Here is an 11,574-nt window from a genome sequence, read left to right as displayed (position 1 = left end):
GATGGGGAGGTCGCCTTGGCACGGGGAGGGGAGCTGACAGGGACACGCTCGGGGCGACACACGGTGCTGCAGGGCCCTGAGCAGCAGCGGTGGAGGAGGAAAAAAAGGAAGAAAGGAAGGAAGGAAAGAAGGAAAGGGAAAGGATAAACTGAAATGGAAAATGGAAAACGCAAAGGGAAAATGGAAAATGGAAAGGAGAAATGGAGAATGGAAAGAGAAAATTGAAAGGGAAAGGGGAAACGGAAAGGTAAAGGAAAGGAGGGTGAGGAAGATAGAATGAAGAGCCAACGTGAGCCGGTTTTAGGCCACCGGAGGGGCTGGTGCTCGGTGTCCTTCCAGACAGGTTTTCAGCTGCCCCCGGCCCCATTTCCCCGAGCTGGGCTCCCCGCGCAATCTGGCCTTCCCGGCCGCATCCGCTCATCCAGGTCGGCACGTGCCGGTTTCCCAAGCTTTATTGAACAAACCGAAAAAATAAAAATAAAATCCATAGCTTCCTGTGGGTGAGGGCCGCCAGCCTCTCGTGGGCTGCTCAGTTCCCGGCCACTGCCGAGCTCCGGGCGGCTTCCACAGCCGAGGGACATCCCGGAGGACCTGGGAGCTCCGGTGCGGGGTAGCAGCAGGGCCCGGCCCTTCCGGGGGTGTTCGTGGGGACTCACCCGGCACCCGGCTGCTCAGGGAGTAATTCCGCCAAATGTCACATCCCGTCCAAATTCAGTGCTTTTAACACAAGCCATCTCAAGCTGCCCCATCTCACCTCACCCCATCCCAACCCATCCGTTCCGTCCATCCCATACCATCCATCCCACAGTATTCTATCCCATCTGACACCCTCTCCGAGAAGTCAATTAAGTGCCCAGTTCATTAAAATAAAGCCCCGCAAATTCCCGGGACGTGAGAGTAAGGGCAGATGATGAACCAAGGCCACCCCCTCAGCCCCTTTTCTGCCCCTTACACCGCGATCCAGCCCCTGGAGCCGGCACGGGCCGAGCCGAGCCGGGATATGGAAGGACTCCGGCCCTCCCTTGGTCTCCCCCTCGGTTTATCCCTGCCAGGAGAGCCCGCGGGCCGTGAGCAGGACCCCCAAAACGGAGGCAACCACAGCCCGGGGGTTCTGCCGGGGATGCGAAGTCCCCGATATCCAGCGGGGGGGGTGGGTTCCAGGCAGGTAACGGGACCCGGAGCCGGGCAGGGATGGACAGGGCGGTCTGGAGTCCAGCAGAGATGAGCGGGGGTGCCACAAGTCGAGGTGCTGGGGGTGGGCAGGGAGCCCCAGAGCCGGACAGGGACGGGCAGGGGAGGGCTCGGAGCCGGGCAGAGATGGGCAGGGAGGTCCGGAGTCGGGCAGCGCCAGAGGATGCTGAGCAGGAGTGTCGTGGTGAGCGGCGAGGAGGAGGTGGGGAACAAACCAGGGATGAAGCAACCGCGTCTGGAAGGGTTTCATTGAGTGTAATAATGGCGATAGCGCATCGACCGGCCCATCGACCGCCCATCGATAGATCTATCCCTGCAGCTGCCGTCCCGCACCGCGGCCCCGTGCCGGGCTCCTGCCGCCCCCCCCCCCCCCCCCCCGCTCCATCCCAGCACCGCCGGGCCCGCAGCACCGGGAGCCCCCCGGAACGGGCGCTGGACTCTGCCCTCGCCGAGCTTCTCACCGAGCAAACAGCAAAAAAGAGAGAGACTTTTTAGTAATTAGTGCGACATAATTGAGTAATGCGGTAGCCCCGCGCCCCCCTCCTGCCCCCCCGGCCCTTCCCCGATCGATGCAATATCATTAGGGCGAGAGGCACCGAGACACGCGGGGCCGGGGCGCGGGGAGGCGGCGGGAGCTCCCCGGGCCGTCCTGCGGGGTCCGGCCCGGGGCCGAGTCGCTGCGGTCCGAGCCAGCCGCGGGGTTCCCCTGCCTGCCCGGCGGCCCCGGCCCGGGGGAAGCCCCTCGGAGCGCCCAGAGGCTCTGGCGATGGGCCGGGACGCAGCGCGGGGGAGAGGCCCCGGCTCCATTCGCCAGCTGGATGCTATTGATCCCTTCCCTCGCCACCTCTTTCTTCCTGAGCTCCCTCTCCCTATTTAATTCCCTTCCCTCTGCTCCTCCGCAGCCGCCCGGGCAGCGCTCCGAGCGGAGCCGGGCAGCGCGGGCACCCGGGGGCGCAGAGCGGTAAGTGCGGAGGGGGAGCGGGGGCCCGGGCAGCCCCCACCCGGCCCCTACTCCCACTCCCCCGCCACGTCCTCGCAGCGACCACGGCTTCGCTTAGGCGGAGCGAGGGGCAGAGAGGCGCCGACCCAGCAGCCCCCCTCCCCAACCCCCCCCCAGCCTCCCAGACCTGCGCTCAGCACCCCCGCCCGTGCCCCGCTGCCCCCGGGCCGTGCGGGGCTCTTGGGGCGGCCCGCAGCGGAGGGGCGGCGGGGGGTGCGCAGCCCCGGAGCCGGGGGAGTTATCGAGCATTTCCGCCGGGACCCCTCCCTGCTGGTCCCCTGCCGGTACCGCTGCCCGCCGGTGCTGCTGCGCAGCTCGAGGGCTGTTTTGAGCGCAAATCTGTTGTATTTTTCTTTTTCTTTCTTTTTTTTTTCTTCTTTTTTCCCCCCCCCCCCATCGCACTTAGGAACAGCGCGAAGGCACAAACGCCCCTGCCAGGACCAGCCCCAGCGGAGGGGCCGCACCGCGGACGGTGCTGCCGCCGAGCAGGCACCGGGCACCGGCCAAACCGTCGGGTTTTACGGGGCAAGGAAAGAGAGGGAGCCGGAACGTGGCTCCACGCACCCCGCCGGGAGCCAAAAAGTTCCTTAAAGTTCTTTAAGGCTTCAAAATAACAGCACCATCGCCTGGCAGGTGAATTATTTAGTGCCTATAGATCCCTCGCAAACCCTTTCATTTCGGTTCCAAACCTTCCCCAGCCCAGCCTTTGCCTATGGATGTCTCGATTTTCCAACAATCAAGCGGGAGGCAAAGAGCGTGGCAATTCCTGCTAATCGATTTTCCATACAATGGGCCCCAGATGATGTTTTAAAATGTGAGAAACTAAAATGTGTTGGTTTAAATAAGACTTTTGCAATCAATAGCTTTTAAAAAAAGAGACTTTGATACCGGTTCTTGAAGGGGATTCAAACGCTTTCGCTTCCAAAACAAAACAAAGCAGGAAAAAACCCAGCCACGCCGGAAAAGTTCCGCCTGGATTTGGGGCCATTAAAGCGGGATATGGAGAAAGCTGCTCGGGGGGCGCCGCGCCGGGACCGCAGCCCCCAGCCCCGCCGTCCCCTACCGCGCCCCCTCCGCGGGGCTCCGCTTCCCCCGGGCCGGCCGCGGGCTGGGGCAGCCCCGCACTTCTGCCCCTTTCCCTCCCTGTCCCGCCTTTTCGGGCGCGATTTTCCCTTCCCCGCTCTCCCGGCGGCGCCCAGTCGCGTTGCACTGTGGTTTGTGGCGCCCCGGGAAGGAATCGAGCCGGGAAAAAAACTCCGGCCCTTTCCCCACCGACCGCTTCCTCTCCTTAAAATTCCGGCCCCCCTCGGCCGATCATCGAGATCTGCGCCCTGGCAGGCTTTTTTTTTATTTTTTTTTCAATTTTAAGCCAGTTTCAGCTGCAAGATCAGGCCCTTTCCCCACCCCTCCCGGCTTCTTTTCCTTTCCCTTTCTCTTTGGCGGGATATAATGCAATTTTTTTAATGCTCTGCCCTCGTGAAAATTTTCATTCTCTCTGCAGATTCGGCCCAGGAGGTGTTTAGGGACAGGACCAGAGCGGGAGTCCCGCCGGGACCTGCCCCCTCCCCCGCCCGGCTCCGCCGCCCGCCTTGCCCCGGTCCCGGTGGGTCGGGCCTGGGCCGCGCTGGGAGGGGGGAAAAGCAGCAGCAAAGGGGGGAAGCGAAGCGGGGGGTCGGCGGGGAGGGCTAGGGGATGAACCGGCCCCTCCACGGCCTTTCCGGAGACTTTTCTCGTTTACCCGGAAACTTTGGGCGGCCTCGAAACTCAGCGGGAAGCAGCGGCGAGGGCGCGGCGGCGGCGGGGAGTGGGGCCGGGGGGGTTTCCATTCGATTTCGCCCCGGGCGAGCACTTTGAGGACGGGCCGTGGCTCTTTTCGATGTAAGCCCCGCAGGTTTTCCGCGAAGGAAGCGGCCCCGCGGAGCTGCGGCGCATCCCGGGCCGGGGCCGAGCGCCCCCGGGGTTCCGCACCCACCTCGGCCGGGGACCGGGGCCCGGGTCCCCCCCGCCGCCCCCGCCCCGCGAACACCACCGGGAATCTCCGGGAGCCTTTTTCAGCCGCAATTTGTTTTCAAAAGTTCCTCGCAGAGCAGCACTGAACTTTACACCCTGGAAGCGGCACGGAGAGGGCTCGACCCGGTTGGAGATTTCGGGGAAAAAGCGTTGAAAAATTTCTGGGATTTCGCCCAGATGCGAGATATAAAAATTATACAATCGAATTTTTATTTTAATTTTTTTTCCTAGTTTTTCCCCTCCCTCCCGTTGTCTCTCCACCTTTCCCTGGTCAGGCCCGGCCATCCCCGAGCCGGGTTGGGATGCAGGTGTCCCACAGCGGGACACATGCAACGAGTCTGCCCGTGCTCTACGGGACGGGACCGCGGGTGTCCCCCAGAGCCCCGAAATGTCCTTGTTCCCCCTGCTCTGCCTTCTGCCACTTTTTGCTCCTTCTGCATTTTGGGGACCTTCAAACCCGCCTCTCTGAGCACCCCAAAAGCTCTGTGAGGCTTCGGGGGTTTGGCGGCAGGAGCCGGGGCGGGGCCGGGGCCGGTAAAACCTTGAGGGAAGGGGAGGAATCGGGTGCTTTCTGCCGCGCCGCGTCCCACTGTGCACCCACAGCACGCGAGCCAGATGCAGTTATTTTATACACAATATAGATAATCTATAGTATATATGTCTTATACATAATATATGTACAAAGCGAGAGGATTTATTTTATATAAATGCCATTTTAAAAATACACTATGTATTTTTAATTTTCTTCCCTCTGTTTCTCTGTTTCCCGCAGGTATTTTCCTGCCTCTTCAGGCTCCTTCGCCTGGCTCGGGAGAAGCCGTCTCTGCTTTTTCGCTAAGATCCCGGCTTTGGACACTTTTCTCCCCGCTCCCGGGGGCAGAGGGAAGGCAGGGCCTTGTGCCATCTGCAGAGCGGCCCGGGGAGGGGGAGCGGGCCCTGCCCCCCGGTCCCGGAGGCTCAGCCCCGCAACAGGTACCGGGGTACCCCGGCCCGGGGCTGCGGGGACCGGCCCGTCCTGCGGGAAGAGCCGTGGGAGGCAGGGGTGGGGGCGGGAAGGGCTGGGGTGAGGGAAGGTGGGAAATGAAGCTGCAATGGGGACAGGCAGGGACAGAGACCCTGATGGGGGTGAGGGAAAGTGGGAAAGGAGACAGGGAAGGGGACAAGGCAAGGATGGTGACACGGCAGGGAGGGGGATGAGGAAAATGGGAAATGATGCAGGGATGATGACAAGGCAGCGATGGGGATGAGAAAGGGAAGGGGACAAGGCGGGGACGGTGACGAGGCAGGGATAGCGACAAGGCAGAGATGGGGATGAGGGAAAACCAGAAAGTGAAGCAATCAGCGGGGACGAAGCAGGGAGAAGGCAGGGACCTGCCCACCCCCAGCCAGAGCAAGCAGCTGCCCTGGGCCACAGGCAGGCGGTCCCTGCAGATTGGGATGCCCGGGCCTGCCCCTCGCCCACCCGGACTTGCTTGGGACACGCAGCGCTGGTCACCACAATAATCCCGAGTGGCTCAGAGCCAGCCGGGGCTGTTCCACACGCGCGGAGCAGCCACAGCCGGCACCACCGCACAGACCCGCGCAGGGAAACGCGCATCCAGTGCCCCCGAAGCCGCCCCTCCCGCGAAACCCGGCCGCACAAAACCACCCCGTGGCAGGGCCCCCCCGGTGGCAGATGCCACCCAAGCCCCAGCCTGGCTGGGCACGAGGTGCTGGCACCCCCTTTCCCCGTGACCTCCTCTCTCCCGCGGCAGTAATTGCTGCTGTATTTATCCAAACTGGGAGGGGGTGCCAGAGAAAGACTTCGAAGAGTAATTTTCCGGGAATTCTCCTCGGTGTAATTGTCTTGATAATAAATCCAGACGCTTAGACTGTGTATGAATTGCTTTTTACCGTTTTCATTTATTATTGAACACAGTGGGGAGAGGGGGAAAACGCAACAGGGCTCTTTCTTGTGAGAGAGAAGGGGAGAAGGGGCTGAGGAGACGATTTCTCTGCAGATCCGGGAAACCGAGATGTGTTCATCATCCTGCTCTCTGGTTTGCTGGGTCTTTTCTCCCCTTAATACTTAACCCATTTCCCCACCCCCCACTTTTTTGGGGGGTTATTGAAAACTAATTAAATAACCCGTTAGCTAACACGTTAAATTAAGATCCACTCTTGGATTTAATGGTGTCTCCGGAAGAATTGACAGAAATGTGAAGACAGACTGTCAATAGATTCCTTCCCGTGGTTACAGTGTATAAATGTGATTAAAACAGATCTCCAAGAAGGGTGTCCCGCCACACAGGGATGGAGCCAGCAGAGCACCTGTGCAGTTCTGGAAAGAAACATCACCCTGGAGTGGGTGCTGAGTGGGGAGACGGATGGCAGGACAAGACTGCTGCTCCCTGGAGGGTGAGAAACCACCGTGAGCCATGATTTGGGCTGGGGGGAGACCCTGGAAAAAGCTCTGGGGAAGGGGGGAGCATCTCGCAGACATCCCCAGGCTGTGCCATGCGGCACCGAGTGATGCAGCCAGAGCTGCTCCTTCATCCCTGGCCCTCGGAGCGCTCCGGGGCAGCCTTGTGCCACGAGGACGGACGCAAAGCTGAGCCCAGCCGTGCAAACAGCCGGCGTGGCGAGCACACACCCATGGCTTTCTGCCTAAGCTCTCAGGTAAAGGTTACCTTAGCATCCAGGCTGGAAAAAATCAATGGCTGATACAGCATGAGACTCAGAGAGACAACATACATCTATCACTTAGGGATTCGATGGGCTTAGAATAGTCTTGTCAACAAATGATTGTTTAAACAGAATATCTCAACTGTTTATGGCACCCTTAATCCATACATCTGAGCACCACTGGAACATGTCGGGAGCATGGATTGCTCTGTGGAAACCTCTGTCGTTAGGTCCGGGGCTGCCGAACACTTAAGCATGTGCTTAAGTCTCTTAGACTTCAAATTAATCATGTACTTAAGCGTTCTGCTCGGCCAGGCCTGGCCTAAGAACAGGGAAATACCTGTCATTATGTTAATGGATGAAGTTTTTGTTTCCTGCTCTTCATTTGTAAAGGGCTGTGCACACACGTGTGCGCTGGGCACGGAGGCTCCCGGCTGATTTATCTGGTGTGCAAACAGAGCCCGTGTCACCCGGCTTTCCAGGTTATTCCACAGCTCTTCCCTCTCCCCTGGGCTCTGGAGTCCTCGATGTGGCATTTCAGGGAGGCCTCGGATCAGTAGAAAGGGGGGTGGTGGGTGAAACCCCCCCCAGGGGCTGTGAGCTCAATGGTGAGGAGAGGAGCAGATGGAGAGGGCTGCGAAAAAAGCTGCGGAAGAGTGGAGAGGAAAAAGAAGCTGGAAAAGCACCACAGACATGGAGCAACAGCGACGATGTCCACAGGCACCTGGGCAGGGAAGTGCCAGATCCAAGCACCCTGGAGATCCTCTGTGGAGACCTGCAGCCCCCCAGAGCCCCCCAGCACCAGGATAGCGGAGGCAGCTGCTGAGGAGATGCTGTCCCAGGGCCCCTTGGTGGCTCGGCTGTGACCTGGGGAGCTCAGGGAAGTGGTGGAGCCGCTGTCCCTGGAAGTGTTCAAAAAAACCCTGCAGGCGTGCTCAGGGCCGTGGTTTAGTGGTGTCCCTGGCAGGGCTGGGTTAATGATCTCGATGATCTCAGAGAGCTTTTCCAACTAAATGACTCCATGAAACTCCAGCATTGCCATTCCCTCCCTGCACCCATGGCCTGTCCAGCTCGGCCCGGGGGTCTCCTGGGCTGGGGGGAATCTCTTGCTGTGGGCTCTGCTTCTCAACATCTGTCTCACGTTAATCACACAACAAACTCAAGCACATTGGGAAGGTGAAGCTTCTGTTTCTTCCCCCAGGCTTCCAAGTGAGTTTGAAAAGAGCCTCTCAGTTGTTCAGGGGCTTTGCGAGGGACCAGGAGCTTTTAGAAACAGTACCTAAAGAATAAAACCTGCAATGGTTCTCCCAAAAATGTGGAATGAATTTTCTTTCCCACAAAACTAAAAATTTCACATTGTTGAGGGTCTCTCCTTCCCACTCGTGGCCCTCCTCTTCCTCCCTCTCCGTGGTGTTCTCAGACAATCCCAGAGAGGTTTGGGTTGGGAGGGACCTCAAAGCCCATCCAGTGCCACCCCTGCCATGGCAGGGACACCTCCCACTGTCCCAGGCTGCTCCAAGCCCCAATGTCCAGCCTGGCCTTGGGCACTGCCAGGGATCCAGGGGCAGCCCCAGCTGCTCTGGGCACCCTGTGCCAGGGCCTGCCCACCCTCCCAGGGAACAATTCCTTCCCAAGATCCCATCCAGCCCTGCCCTCTGGCACTGGGGAAGCCATTCCCTGGCTCCTGGCCCTCCATGCCTTGTCCCCAGTCCCTCTGCAGCTCTCCTGGAGCCCCTTTAGGCCCTGCAAGGGGCTCGGAGCTCTCCCTGGAGCCTTCTCTTCTCCAGCTGAACATCCCCAGCTGTTAAAGCCAAGCCCCTGGTTAATGCCTCACACCTGAAGGGTCTCACTGGAGGGCACCGGGGTAATTCTGTCCCAAGACGTCACCTCCCTCTCTTCCCACAAAATCCATGTCCCAAGCTCAAACCCAGCAGCAACTTCCTGAGCCCGTGGAGAGCTTCACCTCCCCTCAGGAAACCTGGGCTGGCATCGATGGGAGTCTGGGGGAGGCTGGGGCAGGGATGGCCACAGTCCTGCCTGCTGTGAGGACACCACAAAGGCTCAGAGCTGGGGATCAAACCCAGCCCCAGCACCCTGGAACCAGCAGCTGCTGGAGCTGTTCAGACCCAGAGAGCTGGGAAAAGGCGGTCGGAAGCGCTGAGGAGCATCCACCCTGCCTGGATGCTGCGGCTGAGGATAAACCCTGAAGGTTTCCGTGGCAGGGAGGACCAGGAATATTTTCCCGAGACGCCGCTCAGCTCTCGGGGCCAGTGCAGAGCTTGTCAGATATCGAGCAGGGCCATCAATGCTGCAGCTCTAAGTGAAAGCAGAAATCAGTTAATGGTCTTGCTGAGCCCTGCTCTGGGCGTGGGGAGTCCTCGCAGAACCCGGGGCGGGTGATTTGTGAGGAACTGCTTGGTAAAGCGATCATTCCGCAGCCATCACTGTGTGTGTAAAACGAAATATCCCAAAAACCCCAGTGGGAAGAGGGAAATCACTGCCCCGACTCGAGGAAGGGCTGCTACTCATCAGAGCCTGTAAGTACCTGCTTAAACCCCCTGGGAATCTGGAGAAGGGGTTTGGGATCTGACAGGATCCTCCTTCTGTGAGGATTTATGGGCATTTTAATGTCATCATTCAGGGGAAAAAAAGCAAGGAATTGAAAAAAGAAATCCCAGCCGTTACAGACACTGTCAGTCAAGGCAGGGGGTTCTGACAGGCTTCAGAGTAGCAGCTAAATTTAAGTTTGGGCGGTTTTTCAAATTTCCTTTTAGTGTAAATTAATCATGATTTTGAAACTAAAATCACAAGGGGCTGGAAGAGGAAAATGATTCCCTTGGAAATGCTGAAGTTGGATAATCTGGTGACTCCTTTTCACATGGCCAATGAAATGTTTGAAAAGGGAGATTTCAGGGAGAAGTAGCTCCTTTGGAATAAGGATTTCTTTTGATAAAGCGACACTTTTCTGGTTTTCCAAACTTTTGGAGTATCCCTGATCTCTGCTTGGTGTGGAAAGGCTTCAGATGCTCCCAGGGACAGAGCCCTGCATTGACAGGGCTCTCATCTTGTCCTCCAGGGTTTGCGTCCTGCCCTTCCTCTGGGTGAAAAAAGTTAGTGTAGGAGAAGAAAATTCCAGAAGGCAGCAGCAGAGGGGGAGAAAATTGCAGCAGCAGAATCAGGAGGACTCCCCACAGCAAAGGATTGGCTTCCTTTGGCCACCCTGCATGGGGAACTCAGCCCTACCTGCACCTGCCTTGGACTGAGTTATGCTCAGCTCTTCTAGATGAAAAACTACTGGTATTTTTAATCTACATTAAGATGATAATTCATCTTTCAGGATAATAACATATCTTTAAAATAGGAGAATAATCTATCTCTAAAATGGGATAATAACCTGCATGTCCTCTGATGCTTCTTCCTTGGGCTGAAGGTCAGCTGAGGGCCCATAAAGCTGCCCACGGCGCTCAGGGGTTCGGATCAAAGCCGATCCAGGTGGATTTCTTGTTTCCATTACCAGCCAGGGTCCGCCCAGCTGTGATGCAGGTCCTTGCTGACTCCCCTTTCCAGCAGGAAGAAGCTTCTCCACCCAGTTTGACCAGGAACTGTTCTGATGCAGAGCCCCAGAGCTGAGTGTTGAACCCCAAAATCAGTCCCAGGGGTGACCCAGGGAACACCTGGCCCGGTGACAGTAGGGACACACCAGTGTGGGGGATCCCAGGATTTACTGGAGTCAAAGAGGCCGTGCCAAAGGCTGAGGACTGGGATCAGAACTTCCCTGAGCCAGCTCTGAGCTCGTGTTCTGGCTGGGGAGCATCTCTGGGTGTGAGCCGCCTCTTGTGGGAGCTGACCCAAGGGGTTGGGTTTGACAATCCCAGAGCAATGGGGCTTTTCCCAGCTTTGTGGGAGCCCGCCTGCACTCGTGGAAATGAGGCCGCTTCCCACGGGTGTCTCCCAGGGGGAAACATCCACTTGGGAGCACCTGTGGTCCGGTATTGACCCCTCTGTCCTCTGTCCATGAGAGATAATCACAAAGCAAGGGTTGTAAAGCTCTGGCACGAAGAGTTTGGGCTCTCAACCTCTTGCAGGGACTGCAGGAACGGACACACACGAGGTGCCTCCATCTGGAGTGGGATGGAGCGAGAGCAGCATCAATTCCTGCACAGCAAATGCTCTCCAGCACCTGGGAAAGAACCTCCCCACCCCGATCTGCATCTGATGGGGGAGCAGCAAAACCTGGGCACCGCTTTTAGGGTGAGCTGCAAAGACGATGCCATTGGGGAGGCCATGGGAGCCAGAGCCCCGAGCCTCCCATGGCCTGGATTTGCCTAATGAAGGGCTCTTTGGGAGGAGGGATGGACCTTGTCTACCACGCAAGATTGCAAGCCAAAATTGGTCTTGTGTAGACACTCTTAAATCATTTTAAAGCAGGTTGGTATTGGTTTGTATAATTCGATTCCTTTACCAAAGCGAAGCGAAATCGATGCAAATGGGGTTTACATTGATCCCAGTACATCCGCACAAAGGTTTTGCCCCAGTTTAATGAAATCAGTTTAAAAAGACACCTTTAGCTAACCTGGCATAACTTTGTGTCCAGCCAAGGTGAGGGAGACAGGGAGAAGGGAGGACAGGAGTGTGGTGTGCCCTAAAAAGGGGCGGTGGCGGGGAGCGTGCGGGCAGCGGAGCCCCGGCGCAGAGGCTGCGGTGGCGAG

The sequence above is a fragment of the Corvus cornix genome, chromosome 28 (genome assembly GCF_000738735.6).
Source record: "Corvus cornix cornix isolate S_Up_H32 chromosome 28, ASM73873v5, whole genome shotgun sequence".
Classification (NCBI taxonomy): Eukaryota; Metazoa; Chordata; class Aves; order Passeriformes; family Corvidae; genus Corvus; species Corvus cornix.
Note: the sequence above shows the minus strand (reverse complement) of the source record.